Here is a 22,023-nt window from a genome sequence, read left to right as displayed (position 1 = left end):
TTCTGAGCCTCGAGTTAGCTGTAAAGGGGCAGCAGATCCCTTTTTGCAGGGCAGAAAGCTGCAGTTTAGAGTTGAAACTTGGAATGCCGTTTGTCACAGAAACTATGGTATAAACAGGTTTACTAGTACAAACATGTTTTCAGAGGAGTGATAACCCTTTGAAACATAAGCTAGTGTAAATTGGGGACTACTTCTTGTACTTTGAGGTCTCCATGTTTTTCTTCACTTTGCAGATGACAGAAAGGCTATTGACCTCAGTTCTGAAGAAGGCAAAATGGGTAACAAAACCAGTTTTAGAACAGAAACATCCCTAAGTCTTAAAAAGTCACTTTGTGGAGTCATTAGCAACAGCAATCCAGATGCACTTCAGAACACTGAATACTGTCACTGATTTCAGTGTAATTTAAATTTTTCTAGCCTTGAGCTCTTGAGGTCATTCTAAGTCGTGGGAACACTTGAGGGCGGAGGGGCGGGGGCGGTGCAGGGAGTGCTTTGAGCTGCTGGATTGGATGATGGGATTGAACCTGCCCTCATCTGGGTAAGTGGTGGCACCTGTGGGTAGTTAAATCATGGGTTTCATGAGGCGTGCGATAAGCCCTGGGAAGTTGGAATCTGTCAGCAATGACTGGAACTTTTCCTTTTGGGTACTCACATACTGAGGGCTAACTTGGTTAAGACTGCACACCCCTTATACCATAAGTAGTTTGTATAAAAACAGCATTGCTCGTAGAGAAACTCAGAATAAGGAATTGGCCCAGCTGTTACAAATGTGGGGAAATTTACTAGTCTGTAATTTGTCTCTGATTTTTTTGCTCTCAGTAAGTTTTGGGTGGTTTGGGATGTAGAAGAATGTTAAAAATTCTCTGCATTGTAATATTTTATTATGCATCAGTGCATATGTGCTCTCAGAAATAATGGAAAGATGATGTTCTCGAGTGATTGAATCATATTTTTTCCCCTCAATTTGTTTTCTTTGAAAACTTACTGCTATTAGAGATAATCCTGCAATTTACCTGAATTATAAAGCATATCTGTATATTGCTGAATTGGTATGTTATGAAAAATTTCAAGCACACAGAAAAGTTGAAAAAATTGTATAGTGAACACTCACACTGAACCATCTAGATTCTACAGTTAATAGTTACTTCATTTGCTTTATCATATCTTTCTGTCTGTTACTGCTTGTTAAGTCCTGCTTGCAGATACTGCTGGTGCACTGTCCACTGTAATGTGAAGAATGTTGTCTTTGTTCCTCAACTCTGTGATAAAGAGGATCTCTTATTTCTGGATAGCATTTATTTTCTGTAATACTGGAACATAATGATTATAGATACTTACATGACCTCCTCAGTTGGACTGCGTATTAGACTCAGATTCAGTCATTCTAGGGTTTCTTTAAGTAACTCACCTGAGTACATAAGTCAGAGCATTAGCCCAAGTCCGGTAAATGACTTGACTTTGAATCTGATGTCTCAGGAGGAGAAACTCTGAAGTTGTTGGAAAGGTGTTGATGTTGATTTTATTAGGGTTAGTTTAATGTGGAACACCTGAACTTTTGAGTTATCCGAAGCCTTTTATTGGTCAGCCTGTTGCTTACCCGGTCTTATTCATGCTCGCTCTTTTCCACGTTTTATCCAGATGTAATGGTTAACTTAATTTTATGTATGTTTGCAAAAGTGGCTTCTGTCAGTCCTTACAACAAATAGGGAAGAAGGAAAACATTTTCAAATAATATAGGACCCACAGCTCTAATATGAGCCAAATTAACACTGTTGAAAGGGAAAAACTACGAATGGTAAACGTGCTCCTCCATCTTCACTCCTTTAGTTGCTTTACCTTATTCTGGTGGACATTTTTGTTTTTAAACTACTCTTTTCTGGGAAGGCTTCTGTGCCCCTACTTTACCTACTTCTGACTATGAATAATTTCTAGGGATTTAAAAATTGATAGAAAGTGGCAATACCGTTAAGATTTTTTTTTAAGTGTCAGGTGAGGGTAAGGCTTGGAAAAAATAGGAGCAGCTGCTAGATGCTCTTGTATTTTAGGTAAATGGAGGTTAGCTGGCATTTGTAGACTTGCCAGGAAGCCTAACTATTTGGAATTTTATTTCTTTGGAAAAGTGCTTTCATAGTTTTAAATGAAAGACACTTTAACATATTTTGGGATATAACCTGTATGTAAGCTGGTGAATGTCTTTATGGTGGTCAGGTTTGTACCATTTTTAGAAAAACTTTCTAGAAAATTGTGACTGGTACACTTAAGCTGACCGTGACTTCTTTCTCTAGAACTTAGTATTACAGGATAATTTTAATATATGTTCTAAAAAGTAGTAGATGCTTAGTTTTTACATTATCTTATAATTTGATAACAGATTTTAGAATTGAAGAGATAAGGTGACATCTTTTATTTCTGTAGATAAAAGGTATTTCAATTCAGGATTCCTCTCAGAGGAAATCTATATCCTTTTTATTGCACCCTCTGCCTCCAAGGCAGGCTTAAATGAAAGTGGCCTCCATTTAATTTATGTTTTTTAATCAGCTGCCCTGACTTAAGTCTTAACATGTTGGCCTATCAGAATGCCTGAGCACAGTCCCTGCTCTTGCTAATTACCCTCCCTAGTTGGATGATGGCTAATTACTTTGCTGCTTTTGATGTAGGGAAGAGAGAAGAGTTGATGATGGCTTAAAGTTTTTAAACCTGGATGACTAGCGAATTTTCAGAGTGGGGCTTTTAAGCGAAGAGCTAAATGAGAGGAAAAGATGATTGAATCCAAGTGAATGTTGTTTTCATTGAGAGTTGTCTGTAAAAAGTTCAGAGTAATGAGGTTAGAAATATTAAGCCATTCCAATTAAGGGAATTATGGGGTGGAAGCTAAACTCTCAGAGTAGACTCCGGATTCTGTAGCATAAAGGACTTTTAGAGTAGGTGTTGGCTGGCTTGTCTTGTTTTCTGAGCAAGGAAGCTGACCACCAGAGGGGTGAAGTACCTTCTCTAAGACGGTACAGTTGTGGCTTGGCTAGATTCTTTTCTGTTTGCTTCCCACCTCTATTTGCGTTAGAGGAAGTTTTTTGAGAAGTTGTTGGAAAATTATTTCAGATGATGAGGGAAAGTTAGTTTCTACCATTCACTTCCAACTGATGAGAACAGATACTACACTTGATCTTAGCCAAAAGGCCTAGAAGTGATACCATTCACCTTAAATTGACCGTATGGGAGATGTTGGCAGTTCAGGTTTAGCTATGGAAACAGCTTTTGTGTGAAATTTGACTTCTTTAGAACTAGTGACTTAAAACACCGGCGTCAGTTATCTATAATTTCCAGGAGTTAACAGTGTCCACAGTCTAACTTTTCACTTATTTTTTGACTTTCTGTCTTAATTTGTATCCCAAGAGAAATATTATTGCAAAAAGACATAAAGAAATTTTATGTTTCCATTAGTAGTGATGATTTGTTGATAACCAAGTCAGTAATGTTTCTTTTGGGGTTTCCTTTTAATTTCTTTTTCATGCCTTGCAGGTTTATTAGCTATTCTCGGGTAGTTAAAGATTTTTCTTCACACTCTGGGTATTCTTTTCTTTAGTGATATCTAGCAATCTCTCCAGCCTACAGATGTCTTAAATTATTGGACTCCTCTCTCACTCCATAGACAGATGGATAGATAATATTACAGCATATACTGTTCTCTATACTCTTAAAAATTAAAATCCATTGATCTTGAATTTATAAAGTTCCAGTGTATGCATAGCTTAAATTATTATTTGTTGCTGGCCAGATGAATGGCGTTAGTGAAGAGTCATGACTGGAAACTCACTTGTGACCACCATGCTTATTTTTTTAAAAAATTGAGATACAATTTTTACCTCCAATGTACGTATTTGATATTAGTACTCATTTTGAAAGATCACCAGGGTAAGGTCTGTAGTTAACATCCATCTCCTTACATAGTTAGCAAAAATTTTTTTTCTTGTGATGAGAACTTTTTAGATCTATTCTCTTAGCAGTTCATACCTATTCTTAAAACACCAGTAACTCCTGTAGATTATACCCTGTTTAAGAAAGTTTTATTATTTTTTAATATTGTATTTTTAAATTTTAATTTTTTTATTGAAGTACAGTTACAATGTGTCAGTCTCTGGTGTACAGCACAATGTCCCAGTCATGCATGTACATACATATATTCATTAAGGAAGTTTTATTATGAAACTAAATTATACCATCTTCTGTAATCCACAGGGAAACTAATGGAGTACAGAACCATTGAAAGGCGGCACTCTTAAAGTTTTTGAGATATTATTCGAAAATGTCTTAAATATTTACATAATCAAGAGAAAAGATATGTGTTCTACAAAAGCTTTTTTTTAATCAATGAGAAGATGTTCAGTTTCAGTGTTTTAAAAAACTTTTATGGTGAAATATACATTCTGAAAAGTATATAAACCCAGTGTATAGTGTAATGACTAATTATAAAGTAAACACCCATGTGACCATTACCCAGATCATCAAGAACATCGCCACTGCCTCAGAAGTCTTGGTGTGCACTTTCTCAGTCTGTCCCTTCTCCACCACACACTTTTATAGTTAATTACATCCTTTCATTTTATCATTGGTGATTCAATTATGTGTCCATTCCTAAATAATAAAATTTAGTTTTTCCTCTTTTAAAACTTTAGAAGAGTACACTTGTGACTTTTGTGTCTTGCTTTTTTTTCCTCATCATTGTTTTTAAGATTCATCTTCATTGATCAAAGGGTCATTGTGAGTACAAAATTATTGAGACTACATAGAAGAGGCAGAGGATGAGATATCACTGTTTTTCAAGAGACAAATGATCATCAAATAATCAGATAAATCCAAGATTACTAGATTTTAAACTATGGCTTTTGCCAACTGTTGTTCATTTTAAAGTATACATATTAAAATTTACACAAGGAAAGGAGTTGCTGTAGTTCTTGAAAGAAGGAAGGAAAGAGAATGGTGAAAGGGGATCTGAAACTGTAGGGATTTAGTAAAACACTAAGAATGGACTGTGTAGATACCATGGACTCTTGAACAGCCTTTTTTTCTCTTAACGTTGTTGTTCATGTTGCTTTCGTCTTCCAGTCCTCCATTGCTACCACTTAATATTCTTTCCTTATATTATTATGACCTGGGTTCTTGGACTTTTTAACCAACAGAATTGATAAGAAGCCAGATGAGGAATTCAGGCAAGGCTTTATTGCTGCAACACAAGGGAGCAAAAACTAGTAACAGGTTCCCTTGCTTGCTCCTGGAGTTGGGGAAGCGAGCTTGGTCCCTTAAGTGGGGTGAGGGTAGGGGAGCATATGGTGGGTCGAGCCTGAGGGGTGACTTAGGTGGTCTCTCCACCTCCTTGATGGTGCTGTGTGCAGGCATCATGTGCAGTAACCTGCTTTTGCTCCCAGCACCTTAGAGGTGGCAGTTGGGTTTTGGCCTTTTTGTATCTTGTTGCTCATAGTTTTCCCCAACTGTGCATGTATGCATTTATTTTTAGTCCCTTATAGTTTCTTTGTATCCTGTTGCTCAAGGAGCCTGTGTGCAGGTGCAAGCACTGCAGTAAATGGTCCCAGGTCCCAGCCTGTCTCAATATCTTTATTTCTTTTATTGATTTAATAGTTGTCTTGGTCTTCAGGAAGAATAGGAGAGGTGTAACAGTAGGATCCTTTCAGAAACTCTAAAGGGGATAAAAAGGTTTTTGGAGAATGGTAAAGAAAAGGTGGTGGATATTTATGCAGGAACTTGGTATCTATTGGGGTGTGAGAATTGCTCATTGTGTTAGCAAGTGATTTAAGGATACTATTGGAAATGTGATTCCAGCTTACAAACTTTCAATTAGAAAGCAGTTCTTGAGTGAAACAGTAAATATGAATGCTTTTAATGCATTTCTATTTATCCATCAGAATTTGATCAAATTTGATGGTATTTTTCTGCTGTGCATAAGTGTGGAACCATGCTACTTGAATGGATAACAGTTGATTGTTTTGTGAACATATAAAGGACTATATCATTAATTTGTTATTAATCAGAAAAGAATTTAAATCTAGGACTTTCTTTCTTTAAACTCAATTTAGTCAACTTAAAATTTAAATCAAGTATCATAAAGAAGACATACTTATTACTCTTCCTTTCCCAAATCCCATGTAATACATACCAGAGAGAAACTTTGAATTAGGCTTTATTTGAATAATGGTCCAACATAATGACGTAAGCTATTTTGACACCTCTAGTATTCCTCTTATGTGAATTCTCCAGGGAAGTAGGGATAATTTTCTGAAATGGATTCACTGTTAGGAAACATGCCCAGCATACTTCTTTCAGAAATAACAATCCAATATAGCTTACCGCTTTATGTGAGAGGTATAGGTACAAGTTTTATTAATCCCAGTATAAAGCAGACATACTTCAGTTAAATTTTGTTTGACTGTTCATTTAACTAAATAGGCCAGAGCCATTTTGAAGAAGATTTTAATACCTGTAATGTAAAAACACTCAAGGAGACTTAAGTTGCTTTTTGCCTAAATTGGCAAGACAGTTATGGTGCCATGGTGCTCATTTCCCCCTCTAATTAATAATAATAACAACAACAACTTATTGTTACTATTATTATAAACAAACAAGATTCTTCAGAGTAAGAACATCATTTCTAATCTTCCTAGAATATCTACACTGTATTAGGAACATAATGTTCAATTCTATGTTTTGGTGATGATAGTAATAATACAGAAAGTGCTTACTGTGTGATGCCTTGATAAACCTTGGATTTCACTGTGATGTCAGTAGAATCACATGTAGTTGAGATATTGTGATTTATAATAAATATGTATATGATCTTGATTCCCTAAAACCGTTGGAATTTCCTAGAAGTTGAGAGTTGAAGGTGTCTTCTGTTATGTTAATGAGTGACTTTTGGAAAGCCTCTGGGTAACCTAAGATGGGAGATGGTTGCAGGTGGAGCCAACCCTGTGATTAGAGATTTGGAGCTTTCAGTCCCACCCCCTGACTTCTGGGGAGGCAGGAGGGGTTGGGGTGGTGATTTAATCACCAGAGAACCACCAGTGGCCAGTAATTCAGTTATGCCCATGGAGTGTATTAATGGAGTTGCCATAAAAACCTGACAATCAGTTTGGAGAGCTTCTAGGTTGGTAACTTGTGGAGATTCAGGGAAAGTGGTGAGTTCAGAGAGGGTAGAAAGCTCTGCACCCCTTCCACAGAGCTTTTGCTATGCATCTCTTCCATCTGGCTGTTTGTGAGTTCTATCCTTTTACAATAAACTGGTGATCTAGCAAATAAGAAATTTCTCTGACTTCTGTGAGCCACTCTAGTATATTCATGGAACCCAAGGAGGGAGTCATTGCACCTTTCATGTATAGCTAGTTGGTTAGAATCACATGACAACCTGGACTTGTGATTGGCATCTGAAGTTGATGGGGTGCCCAGTCTTGCAGAATACTGAGCCCTTAACCTGTGGGATCTGATGTTCTCTCCAGGTATATAGGGTCAGTTGAATTGTAGGATACCCAGGTGGTGTGGAAAAACACCCCCAGGTCTCTCTCATGCCCTAGAATTGCTGGTGAACCTTTTGGTAGTGAACGTGATAATCTCACTGTAAATAAAGGTGTCATTTTAATCTTATAGAAGAGGGAAAGAGTTGATGAAGAAAGGATATGATTAATGCTTATTGAAGTAATTTATGTGAGCATCAGTGATTGCCATCCACTATTGAGAGATGACTAGTTGGGTGAATGGATACCTTAGGAAGAACATAAAGGGAAGGAGATGTTAGTTACACAGATATTTCTTCTGAGAGTTCTGTCTGAAGTTTTAACTTACTAGTTAAAGAACATCGAATAAGAAAAGACAGACTAGTTAATATCAAAAATATGAAAAAAGTTTCAATGCTGTTAACTTTTGAGATGATAAATGTAGAAAGGTATCAGCAATAGAGGTAAAATTCATAAGCTGGCATTTTGTTTGAACTTGAGAAGTATCTTGATGTGGAAGAATAGAAACGATCATTGTATACACAGGAATTAGTTAGAATATACTAAGTTCATACAAATGATGAGTTTGGGTGGGGTTAGATTAATGATCCATTTGGTTTCTTGGCTCCTAATTTAACTTTATGACTATAGATAATTAATATGGAAATGAAGCAACACTTTAGGAAGCCACAGCTCTGACTGATCTCATTTAAACTCTACCATAAGAGGTTAAATGATACTAAATAAAAGTACTCATTAGGGATGAAATAAGTTGCTTGTCTCCATTAAAGTGTCTGCAGTGGAAGTAGTTTTGTCTTTGTCTAATCTCAGGGAGGGTCTTTGACTACTGTAGATCTTAAGAGTTAAGTAAACCAATATATAAAGTCTTTATCTTCTTTTACTATGGATTGAACTCTAACAAAATGACTGATTAGCTCTTTAATTATACTGTTACTCCATGTGATAATAGCAGTATTCCTGTGAGTCCTAAAACTGATGTGCTGTAATGATCTCACAACATGTTTTTGCTTAAAAATGATGTGTGCTTTTTTAACCTTTATCCATCAGTTCCTTTAAAAAAAAAAACCTGTAATAGTGAGGAGGGTTTGTTGAATATATTGACAATTAAAATGTTGCATTCATTCTTAAATTTAAAAATGTAATAAACTTGTTTCATGGAAGTCTGATTTCAATCCTAATATTTTAACTTAGCTGTAGCTAAAGAAATCGTTTATTTTAATATGCTAAGCAGCTTTCTGGCATCTGAAAGGAACAGTATAATGAAACACCGCAGCAGATAAAATAAATGTAATCTTAAAACTATAAAGGCCAGTCATTTCTTCAAAGTAGAAAAATGAACTTGAGGAGCAACTAAAATCTTTTTAAACAATATTTTTTGAAGGTTGCTAAAATGAGTCAGTCACTTCATTAGAAAGGGGGATCTTTCTCCTGTTTAAGATACTTTATTTGGGTTGTTAAAATGATAAATGAAGTGTTCGATACAAACAGCATTTAAAGCAAAAAAAGTTTTTTCCTTCTGAAATAATCATTTTAGATTTTTTGAAAGTTTGTGTAATAAGTAGTGGATGTCATAGTTGGTGGATGTCGTAGTTGATGGATGTGAATTGCCACATAATGTCATAAAACTTTGTAAATCAAACTATGAGAATGCAACTTGCATATAAAATAGTGTATGTACCCATATACATAGTTAAGAACATATTGATAAACCCCTGTGATACCCCTACCCAAATGCAGAACTGGAACATTATCAATTTCACATTTATCCATGTTCTTTCTCTAACCTATCTTCCTGGTTTTCCTCTTAGCTCTAGGAAACCATTATCCTGAGTTTTGTTAAGCATTTCCTTTGTCATATTTAAAAAAAAAAAACAGCTCATGTATGTATTGCTAGACAATATTTTGAAAAAAAAGACAATATTTTGCAAAGTTTGCTTTGTTTGGAGCTTTAAAAAGATAATGTCATCATATATATAAGCTTTTCTGCCTTGAATTTATACATTTTCTATTTGAACATTTGGGTTTTCTACTTTTTGCTTTTATGAATAACCCTACTATGAACAGTAAAAACTATGCTCTCTGATGCATATGTGCACGTGTTTGCTAGAGTGTATACCTGGGAATTTTGTCATAATGTTTCAGTTATTTATAAAAATATACCATCCAAACTTAGTGACAAGGCAGCATTTCCTTATTTCACAATGTTGACTGGGAGGTTCCTCTGCTTCCTGATATGAGCTGTGGGGCTGGGATGATTTCAGTCATCTGGAGACTCAGCTGGGGGGTTTGGCTACTTGGTGTATGTGGCTGCTAGGGCTGCCTCACAGCATGGCAGCTGGGTTCTGAGAAAGAGCTTTCTGAGGGAGGGGACGTTTCCAGGCCAGCCTCTTTCTGAGTCAAGAGAGAAGATGCACCCACAGACAAACACAGTTGTTTCGAGCCTTCTTTAGAGATTGGTGGCCACGGTGTATTTATCATTATTATCTCCTGTGAAATATCTGTTTATGTCTTTGGTTTGTTTGTTTGTTTTAAATTGAGTGGCTTTGTATTTTGGTTGTGGCGGGGAGGTGATACTAAGTCTAGGTTAGATTTGTTGCAAATCTTACTGCATTTTGTGGCTTATTGGTCCTTAAGCAATTCTGTAAGATAAATATTTCATTAGCCCTATTTTACAGATGAGAAGGGTCTGTACTGCTTAGTATATTAAGAGAGTGGGCCTTGAAGTCAGACAGCCTCAGGGGTATTTTTGGTATAGAGACTAGCATATACACTTATGTACAGTTATGCAATGGCATGATGCTTCCAGCAGTCTGCTCCTTACAAGTATTTTTTTATTCTTTTATGGTCAATTACGTTTTAGGTAAAGTGCGACTTGTTATGAGGAAACCAAGGCCTCAGAGTGACGGATCTAGAACCAGTGCATTCAGCTCCAGGTTCTCGCTAGTCTTACCCGCTCCCCCAGTCCTCAAGTTTTTTTCCTCTAAATTATTCTGTTGGATCCGTCAGTCAGAATCTGCCAGCACATTTCAGACATTTGTGTTTTTGGTAGCCAGACTAGGTCTGCTCCCAGTCCTCCTACTTAGAGGGGATGCTGGGGTTCTCGGAACACAGTAGAAAGAAATTGGCTGACATTTGAGACGTCAAATCTCAATTTCTTCTTGACTGACTCTACTTCCAAACTTTGTCATGGAAATTAAGATTAAGTGTTGTGGTCAGCATTTTTTTTTTAATTATGATAGAAGCTACAGAGTCCCAAGTAATATTCAGATACTTGCCATATGTACTTCAAAAAGAACACTGTAGGCAGGCATCAAGTGGTGCTGAGTTGCTTGAAAACTGAAAATGCCACAGAGCAATTCTGAATTCCACAATGCAAGACTTTGCATAAATTGAAGCAGCTTTCTCTCATGCCTGAACAAATGCAAAATACACAGAAATAAATGGACACTTTTTACCAACCCTCAAGTTGGGAAAATTGTTCTTTGTTACACTGTAGTTTCTGACCATGACAATTCTGCATGTAGAAGACAGACGCCTCAGTACAGGTTTCCAGTGTAAAAGCCGTGCTGAGGGCAGCAGGCTTAATTTCATGTCACTTCAGATTTCTTGGGTCCAAGATGCAAAGGCAGAAATGAAAATGATAATAGTGCTTGTGCTTACTGGAGGGATTCTTTGACATACAGTGGGATACAGAGCATCTTTGAACTTTGACTCACAAACGTTTTCCACCAGTGATACCAGCCTTTGCATGACTGAGCCTCTTGTTCATTTTAATTTTTTCCAGCCCCATATTCTTTCACTTCCAGTGTCCTGCGTGAGAATTAGTTACTCTTCTCAGGAAGTAAACGGCAGTATGACATATTTGCTGTAATGTTACTATGATAAAAGTATAGGTGTCAGGTAATTTGGCAAAAAGTGCAAAGCTAGATTCCACCAGGTTGAGAATAGTACAACGCCATTTGTCAAAAAGAGGGAAAAGATTAAATCTGTTTAAAATTCAGTAAATGCATTTGTAACATTTGTAATTCTCAGAATAAACATGTTTTAAAACAGAGTATGCTAATCTCTCAGGAGTTTAGTACATGCTATTAGTTTATAGAAATTAATAAAACTACTTTAGATATGTGAAGGATACTAAAGCTTGCTTATTGTTCACTATTTCCTATCACCTCTTCTTCGACCCCAAAATGTGGATTAAAAGGGAAGAGAAAATTGAATCATTCTCTTTTGATTCTTTCTTAGTTCTTTGAGTATATTTGCTCACACTTTCTGTTTGCAAATGAGATGACTAAAGCTAGGTAAATTGGATCCCTTTTTTCCCCTCTGGATTATAGAATGAACTTTATACCTAGAAGAGAACATATAAATTATTTGTTGGAGTGCTTGCCAAATTGTGTTCTGCAGAACACATATCCCAGGAATTGTAGTTCACAGCTAAATAATCTGTGATAATTTAAATTTACCCAAACTGCATACCCCATCCACTTATTTACAATACATACTAGTATGCTAAAAAATGAGGAGTTCTTGAACAAAATACTAATTTAATTTAACATAGTGTTTACATAATTTAGGAAACACTGTAGGTTTTTTTTTTTTTTTTAATTACTGTTCCCTTGAATGCAGTTCAAAAAGACTAATTCAGTTGCTTTATTTGGTAGATGAGGAACCTGAGACCTAATGATACTGATTTTCTCAGTCATAGAGCTACAGCTAGAACTGCCAGCCTCCCAGGTTTGGAATCGTTCCATCTTTCTTCTTTTGTTTGAATTACTGTGTTGTGGACATCAAGTATATCCACATTATCATGGAAGCACATCTATTTTTTCATAGCTAAACAAGTGAGTATCTATCTGCTCATTCATACCATCCACCTAATTTGTCTTGGTGACTGAGTATTTTGACACTCAGCTCTTCAGCTTAATAATTTGTCAGATTTTAACACTATATGATGGTTTATGAGTATGCCTCTTCTTAAGTCTTAAAATTTAAGATGTCCAGAGAAGGCCTGTATACATTGCTTATTTTGAGTAATTGTTTTATGTTACCTCTTGATGTTACTTTCTCCTGAATGTTGTTCACTCTCATTTTGAACATATAGTTGACCAAAACCCCTTTTGGTTCTTAAATCTCAGCAAATTGGGGGTCATGGGATATTATTACTATAGATAATGCTTCTTAGTTGGAAATCTTATTTCCATAATATATGAATATGTCTTGGCTTAAATATATTATACTGCATATTTATAAAGCAAATGCTTATTAGCTGGAAATCTCATAGTATACTACAGTATGTTATATAATATTAATATTGACATTATATAATTATCTAATAACAAATAAACATAAATATAACATGTTTATATAGATAACATTTGTTGGCAATTGTGATTCTGTGGTATATGAACATGTGCCTGACTAAAATGTGTACGTGTGTGTGCTTTGTAGGAAGAAAGAAAACATGCAGTCGTGTGCACCTGTCTCTTTTGTGTGGAGTCTATTGGCTTTAGCTGAGCAAAAAGTATTACTGGATAGTTTTAATTTATCAAATACACTATTTTATATGTGATTTTAGAATTCTTTTTCAGATTGTTCTTGAATGGCATTAAAACATTTATATCATCTTCTTATTTTGATATGATTTTTTGGTGCCAGCCTGTCATCATTGTTTCTTTTCTTCCCCAGTTAGTTTATTAAGTGCCCTTGATAAAGCAGAACATACTCCTTTTTCAAATGGATATTTATGAAAATTGGTAGCTGTCACTGACAGTTAAGGCAGAAGTTAAGAGACAGAACTAAAATATGGACATGTGTTTGAAAGTAGTGTCTTATGTTCTTATGAGAGCTAATATCTTTTTGATTTGTAATGCATCTCACCTTCAGTGGGAAGGTACAGGGAAGCTCTGCAGACACGTTCAGCTTTTGAACAACCCTTGGTTTTCCCAAGTGTTGCTCGGGAGTAGAGAAACAGGTAGCTTGTCTACCTGATAAATACAGCATTCTCTCTGCTTCTGGGAGGTCTTGAATCAAAATGACCCACCCATCAGTTGTAAGAGCCAGGGAGGTTAGTGGGAGAAGTCTTACGACCCAGTTGCAACTGCTCGTACATGAATGTACGTGGTGGTCTGATGGTGTGGTAGTAGTGGTCAGTCTGTATTTGTTGGTCTTTTCAAACTTTAGAATTGACCTAGTAATAAAATAGGGGGGAAAATGACTTCTTTATTCAATACCACTAGTAAAAATTGGAAATTTTATTGTTTTGCTGTTACTTAAATACTGATAGGAATCTCTAATCATATTAGGCTTGAAACTATCTTCACATATGAATTTCCATAGTTTGTTATAAAGTTGGTTGTGTGTTTATTAGTATGATTATGTAGACAGTGTTCACATGTATCATGTGGTAGAAATGGATTTAGGTTGTCAGTGTTAGTAGTCTTAGTAAACTGGCAGTTTTCCCCTCTCATGTGCACTTAGCATGTCAGTCTGGCATGCTCGTTTTCCATCCTGCCACTAGATGGCAGGGATAATAAAAGGTGCATTGAAATGCCAACTTTAGGTGGTGGCCTTAGCTGCTTTGTACTTTTCCTTTGCTTTGATTGTTTTCTGTTCCCATTAGTCCTGAACTCCAGGTGTGTATAGAGTCTCCTAACTAGGAGGTTTTCCGTAGATCTGGTACCTTACGTAGCCTGCGAGCTCCTCATGACGAGGTAAAGGAGAAGAGAAGGAGCAGAAGAGCTCTAATCCTGGGTGTAATCATCAGTGTTCTAACACCTTGGTTTTCACTTCTGTTTTTAATACGTATGTGGAATTCTGTTCCTTTCCTTTATTTCCTGATTTTCTTATGCTTACAGTGCCAGCCATAATTGGTCATTTCTGGTGGTGGCACTAGGCGCCTTCTCATTTACCAGGAGATACACGTTAACCCAGCCAACATTGTAAAATCTTACACTTCACTTTGTAAACAAACTGTTAGAGCTACAGTTGACTATGTGAGTCTTTTCACAGAATGAATTATTTTTGTAAGAGCTTGCCTGTTGACAGCCTTTGAAGGCTAGAGTGGTGGACAGTCTGGGGTGGTGAGATGTAGCTTCTATGATTATGTTACATTGTATAAGATTCTGTCCTGCTATCAGACTCACACCAGAGGCTCTCCTGTGGCCTTAGGAAGTAGGAAGCAGGTGTGCTGGAGAAGCCCATGTGGCAAGGAACTGCAGGCAGCCTCAGCCTTTATGAGGTTGCAACCAACAGCCAGCAGGAAACCAGGGTCCTCAAGGAAATGAATTCTGCCAGCAACCACAGGGAGCTTGGAAGTGAATTCTTTCCCTGTTTGAGTCCAGATGAGAACCCAACCCTGGTAACACCTTGATTGCAGCCTTGTGAGACCCTCAGCAGGGGATCCAGTTAAGCTGTGTCTTGGAGGCCTGACCCATGAAAACGTGGTGTAATGAGTGTGTGTTGTTTAAGCCATTAAGTTTGTTGTAATTTGTTACACAGCAATAGAAAATGAATACAGATATCCTTGATAAACCTTTCCCATCTCTGTTACCTGTTTGCCAGGTGCTGTGGATATAACGGTATGAACCCAGATAGGCATGATTCTAGTCTAGTAGGGGAGACAGGCTTGAAACAGTTAAGAATAACAAATGCAGTGAAGGCACGTGATACTGCACGAGCATCTAACAGGCTTAATGAACTGCAGGTATCTCTTCAGGGCTTACTCAGCGTTTTCAAATACTCTTCCTAGGTTGCACTCTCTCCCCTCCCTCACCCTCGTTCTTTTTTTCTTTTTCTTTTTCTTTTTTTTAGCACATTCTTGCCATCACAAAACTTGGTCTGGTTTTATTTCCTATTAACATTAACATTAACATTTATTTCCTATTAACTATCCATTAGAACAAGAATGTGCAGCCATACTAATTATTATCTCAACTGGAAACAACCTGTATGTGTTTTCAGAGAATGAGTTGTAGTAGTCATAAAATGGAATACTGCTTAGGAAGAGAAAAGAAACAAACTGCTACTGCATGAAATAAATCCCCAAAACATTATGTTGAGTAGAAGAAGCCAGACACCTGTAGAAAGTAAAATCTATATAAAATCTGAGAACAAATGAAGTTAATCTATGATGAAAGAACTCAGAAATTGGGAGGGGGAAATGACTGAAAAGGTGATGTGGGAACTTTCTGTAGTGATGATTTGGGGCAATAGTTACGGTTGATGGTGTGTATAAAATTGTCAAAGCTCTTTGAATCAAATATATAGCATCAGTATATTTTAATGCATATGTTATACTTCCAATTTTAAAAATAAAAAAAAGTCAGATGTCCTTTGATATCCTATGTGTTTTCTTCTCTAATTGTATTTGCTTGTTGACTATCCCTCCTGCAAGATTGTCACATTGTCAGCTTCATGAGGTCAGGGACCACGTGTGCCTCTGGTTCTTAGTTAGAATTGTGTACCTGTATGCATAATGCCCAGGCTTATTGGCTCCGAGTGAAAAATTACTTGTGAGCTACAATTTATTCATAAGTTGATACCCATATATCATGGTTGCATTTTCAAGAAAAATATTTGCATTATTTCAGAATCTTGTATTCAGTGTTCTTTATGTAGCTTCTAGTTTTTTCCTTTCTAGGATGCACAAAAGACATCTGTTTAAGTGTTGGTAGAGTAATCTCGCTCCAACTACAGCTTTGCCAGCCACAGTTTGAGATAGCACAGTGCTATATTTATATACCAAAATTTTAAATCAGATCTTTTTTTATAAATGTGAGTTTATTTTATTCCTCTTAAACAAATGAAAACTAAATATTTATTCTGTTTTCTCCTGAATCTCTTTCTGCCATCTCTCCCTAATTTTTTGAGATGGGGCAAAGAAAGGAGACACTGTTGTTTTACTTTTTTGATACAAAAAGCCCTTAAGCACCACAGTTATTTTAAAAAGAATCTGATGATTACGTAGCACTTTGCCTATATGGTGCTATGCCTTCTGGTCGTGGTGTTACTTTTTTCTGTGATGAAACTATTAATAATAAATTTTAAGTGACTTACTGGTTGAGTCAGAAACTTGAAAAATAAGTATATTCTCCACTTCCCAAAACCAGTAGATCACAGGTGTGGTTTTTCTGAACTATTAAAGATACAGTAGGTTTTTCAGTGCTGGAAAGAAATGCTTTTCTATTGTGACTTCTATGTTGGGAGACTTCTAAAAAGAAATTCAAAATTCTGCAGAAATTTTGTGCACATACTTCTGGAGAGAGAGTCCATGTTTTCATCAGATCCTTGGAGACCACCACCCAGACGATGAAAAACTCTGCCTCTCCTCCCATTTTCTCGGAGGGTTTTTTTCATTGCCAGCTGATGGTTTTGCCAGCTTTTTAGAAATATAACCAGCTCTTATTTGGCAAGAAATTGAGTGTTTACCTGTACTGAGCACTGTGAAAGTGTAATAGTTGATATGTCTGTTGGTTTTTTTTGTTGTTGTTTTTATTGTTTCTCTGACCTTTTTGGTCACACAACTAAACCATAATTACTGGGCTCTAACAGACTGTCCTCTTCTGAGTTCCAGACCGTCCCAGACACAGGTGTAAGAATGATGAAAAAGAAATAATACTTCTTCAGGAAACCTGATTTTTTATTATGGAATCTTTGGTCAGAAATACTTGGTCTGAATTATAATACAAGTTCTGTGGGGGCAAATACATACTTCTTGGCACATATTTAGAAATGTCAAAATCTGAAACTGTGTGGCTGCATGCAGATTCTGTCACTTGTTAACTTACTCTGCCCTGACTCTCCTATTTCTGATTTTGTTGTTCTTATCCTTGAGGTGGTACCTAGCTATAATAATTTATAAAAAGATAAAATGGCATGATTCTTGCAAAAAAAATAATTATTAGAGTAAGCACCATCTATTAAGAAAATTCATTTGGAATTGCTGCATTTTGATATGTGTTCTATTTAAGTTTAAAAATCATTGTCATTTTGATTATACTTTCAATCAAAATTTAATTTGATTGTGGAAATGACATTTTTTATCCTTCCTTTAGAGAGATATTACTCATGCCTCTCTTACTTGTCTTTGCTGGGAAATGAAGTCATTTAAACTCATAGGGCCTTATGACCTACATTTTGGTGTGTTTTTATCTAGCCTTGAATTTTTTGATCTATACCTCTCTTGCCTTTTATCTGTGTTATCTTTATTATATATTTTGTGGGAAAAGAAGGTGATAAATTAAGATATCTTATATCTTAGAATTTGTAAAAGCATTGATTTCTCCTGCCCCCCTCCCCATAGGCTTCGATTGCATATCTAACTACAGGAGAGCAGATGCTTTTAGTACTAATGGTCCCTTCAACATTCAAGTCACTAAGCAGATACTGCATGATAACTGTGCCAGGCTCTGTACCAAGTGTTTGGAATATATATATGGGGTCTCTGTTGTAATAGAGCTTATTTTCTGGCAAGCAAAATGTAAACAAATAAGAAAATTAGATGATTTTAGATAGTGATAAAAGCTATGAAAAAACAAAGTAATACGCTGGCTAGTGTCTGGGATGTGGCTGTGGGGCTGCCACTATAGATACAGAAATGACAGAGGCCCTTTGAGGGCACATTTGAGCTGAGACCAGAAAGGCAAGGAGTAAGCTAGCTCTGTGAAGAACTGAATTAAGAGCATTTTTCCAGGCAGGAACAGGTTTGGCATGCTGAGGGGAAGTAAGGCCCCTGTGGCCAGGATTTAGTGAGAAAGGTGGTGGGGCTAGGACGGGGCCAGGATGGGGCCAGATCAAGTGCTGAGGTTGGTAACTGGAAGTTAAACCCTTACTCAAACTAATGGAAACAAGTAAGTAGACAGAAATTGATGGGCTGTAGGAGATGGTTTTCATTTCCGTGTGCAGTACTGAATGGTTTTGTGAGGGATACAGAGGACTGAGGAAAGGCTTTTAGCATTGACTATAGGGAGTGTTCACACAATGAAAATTTAATTAAACTAGTTACACTATTTTTATTGCCTTCTACCTGAGTAGCGTATTTCTACAGAAAGAACAGTTTACCTTAGAGTGGGAGTTAAAACATTTTACACAATTTGTAACTTCACAGTAACATTAAATCAACTTACTTGGGATATTCATGCATGGAAAAAAAGTTTTAAAATTAGGTTATATATAAAATGTTCAGAAACGCTGTTATTCAAATAAAAATGTTGGTAGATGATTATCATCATAATTAATAACGAAGGTTGTATTCACTTATGATGTTACTATTTACTTAATGGTGGAGCCTAAATTAATGCTATTTGATATGTTGGTTTGAAAGAGGTAAAAGGCAAAGTGCAAGATCCAGCAGAGGTATAAAGGAGGGAGGCTGAAAGGACAGGTAAGGCTTAGGAGGGAGGTGTCTTTGAGTTAGGTCCTGAAAGGTAAGCGTGAAGGGATATGGAGGAGGATTTGCTGTTCGGGAAGCAAGAACGGCTAGTGCAAAGCTACGAAGTGTGGAAAAGCACGCATAGTGTATGTTTGTGAGGTGAGAAAGAGGTAGGGTGGAGATGGGGGGCAGGGGAATCTTAAAAACAGGACTTTATCATATAGGTTTGGGGAAACAGTGAAGGATTGGTATAGTTAGTAGTTGATTTTAGAATTGTGTGGAGGGTGGATTGGGAGGAAGGAAGTCGGTAAAGAGGCAAGTGAAATAGTCTAGATAGAATATGAAGAGGACTTTGGGGGGAATTGAAGAGCTGGATTTAGGGAGGAGATGATTCCCAGATACCCCTGTGATAATGGTAACTTTTTAAACTAAGAAGAGAGGCAGCTTTACTAGAGGAGAGCAGAGTAAATAAAGAGTTCAGTTGTAGGTATGTTGAGCATGATGTGCCTCTGGGGACATCTCAGTAGCTCTTCTGGTTGGCTGTTCAATATGAGCATTTAGAACTTAGAAAAAGGAATTATGTACTTAGGAATCATACAAGGGAGTCAAAGTTCAGGGAATGGACGAGGGAAAGAGGAGAGGTAGCAGTGATAAAAGAGCAATGAAGCCGAGCCTTGACATCGGTATTTGGAGCGTAGTGACTGAGAAAGTCTATGTGTGTGGTATGCAAAGACTTTCACCCAAGGGGTTTAGGGGAATGGACACTTGAAAGAGAATCAGTTTTCTGAGTCTTAGTTTTCTTTATGTTCTTTTCTTAAAATTGAGGTCCAGGCATTATACTGATTCCCTTTCTCCATCTCTCATTGCACAGCCATCCATCTCCCATTTTGTGTAGGGAAACCATACCGTTCAGCTGTCCCTGTATGTTGCCCTGAGGTATAAAAACCTCCAGGGTTCCAAATGAAGGCACAGTTCACAATGTGGTGTGGAAATACTGACCTTTCTCTCAAAGAGAGCAAGCTAGAGATCTGTTACAGAACTCTGATTCTTCGTGAGAATCTGAGTTTTCAGAAATTGATTTGCTGGATCATAATCTAAAGAGATTGATTTAGCAAAATTATCTCGAAAGTACTGACTAATACATATCCTGAGATATTTGTGAGGGTAGATCTAAAAAAGTATATTAAGACTATCCTGTGAATTCTAAAGCATGAAATAGAGCAGAAAAGTCAGTATTAAGTGAGAAGAGAAAAAAATGGACAGAGGTCAGTTTCAGGAACAGAAATTACAGTACAATCCTTGAGATGCTTGTCTTTGGTGAGGGGTGTCCCATTTGGAATGTTGATGTTCAAATGGTTTCCCTTAGAACAGAGCCAAGTCTCTATATAGCTTAGCATAGATTTTCTTACTCTAGTAAGGCTGATCATGGTTAAACAAGATTCTTTAGGAAGCAGTGTAGAACTCTGAAATTAGCAAAATAGATCTTTTCCATAAAGCCAGTATCTTTTCTAGAGGACAGTGCTTCTTGTGTTTTCACACTACAGTTTTTGCTACTATATTTGAAGAAACAGGAGAAGTCTCTTTCTCTTAGGGAAGACCTAGGCTGATGCGAGAGAAAAGAGACCAATTGGAATAGTTAATAGAAATATGAAATGGAGAAGGTGAGCTTCCCTTGTTTCATGTAGGGTGGAGACTATTTTTCGACGGTGTAATACATTGCTTGAATAATTGAAGGGTGAAAGTCAAAAGGAGCTAAAATTACCCACACCTACACATTTTTGGCATTTTTTTTCCTCCAAAAGAGAGGGAGAATGACTTCTTAAGTCAGACTAAATGTCTCACATAGACTTCATTTCTGAAAAGGGTATATGAATACTTTTCTCGCTTGTCAGTAACCAGACTATTTAAAGATTTAAGGAAAAATGAGATAAAGAGTAAAATGTGGTTTTTAAATTCGTTAAAGAGAAACAACCACACTTGAAATTCCTGTGGCATTAGAAAATACTCAGTAATAGGAGAAAGAGGAAGAGATTTAGAGTGAACTGTTGAACTTTTAAGCATCATAAGTAGTTTGTTCAAATAAAAATACTGGTAGATGATTATCATGATAATTAATAACGAAGGTTGTATATACCTCTTGGAAGATGTTGCAGTAATGGGCGGTAGAAACAAGCCTGTCTTGCATTCCTTCTTTTTATGAGAACTGAGACTGCTTTCTATCAGATACGTTTTTGATCCATGTATAACAGGTATATTATGAAAGTGAACTGACATTTTTAGTTCAAATAGAAATTCCTAGTTCCCTCTTGTATATCTCATAAACAGAGTTTTTAAAACATGAAAGAAAAATTCTGTGTGAGGAAAAAACACTTCCCTATCCTTTCTCCTTTCTTTTTGATACATTGAATATGCAAATGATAGGAGACATTACTTTGATGTTATCATGAGGCATTCTGCCAAAGTAGTTCTTTAACATTTATGTGGCAAGATTGATGGGAAGACAGGTTGGGATAAAACAGACCTGTATTGGGTAGAAGTGGAAGAAGGGATTGCAAGTCTTTTTTGAAAAGGAGGTTTACCCAGGTTTACATATAATGAGAAATAAACCTTGAAGAAGTGAAGATTAGAAATTATAGTTTAGTAGCAAGACTCACAGTGGTGATTGAATGGGTTAATATTTGAAGTATAAGAAAGGTGCCAAGACGGGAGAAATTTGAGGCAGAGATGGGGACCACTTGCTTTGTATCTCCTTTGTGAGAGTAATACTTGTCGGAGGATTTGGTAAAACGTTTTATAGATTATGTGTGATGCTTATAAGGTGGTATAGTGATGGTTATTATTGGTCATGTAGTATTAATGGGGTTTTCTGGCTATGATTTTTCTTTCTTTGCCTAGCCTTTTCAGGTTTTTTTTTTCTTTTTTAATTAAAACTTGCTCATTGTTTTAAAAATCAAAGAATGAGGCATGATCTATTAAGAGCTTGTTATGTATTCTGCTAGGATTTCTTCAGAGGGTACATAGTCTTTGAACTTTTTCTGTAAATATACATGCACACACACATAACCTTTCAGTTTTTGGCACAGATAGGATCATACTATAGAGACTAATGATTTTTCTTCATTTACAAAATAGCATGAC

The 22,023-nt window shown here is 36.5% G+C and overlaps 1 protein-coding gene and 1 pseudogene across 1 annotated transcript in view; one reads left to right on the top strand and one right to left on the bottom strand.

The window, feature by feature from the left end:
* STT3B (STT3 oligosaccharyltransferase complex catalytic subunit B) overlaps positions 1 to 22,023 on the top strand; it is an 82,770-nt gene that overhangs the window by 4,193 nt on the left and 56,554 nt on the right. The window lies entirely within an intron of this gene.
* Positions 3,072 to 3,186, bottom strand: LOC116657325 (annotated as a pseudogene).

Source organism: Camelus ferus, chromosome 17 (genome assembly GCF_009834535.1).
Source record: "Camelus ferus isolate YT-003-E chromosome 17, BCGSAC_Cfer_1.0, whole genome shotgun sequence".
NCBI classification, from domain to species: domain Eukaryota; kingdom Metazoa; phylum Chordata; class Mammalia; order Artiodactyla; family Camelidae; genus Camelus; species Camelus ferus.
This window is presented reverse-complemented; position numbering and strand designations above follow the sequence as displayed.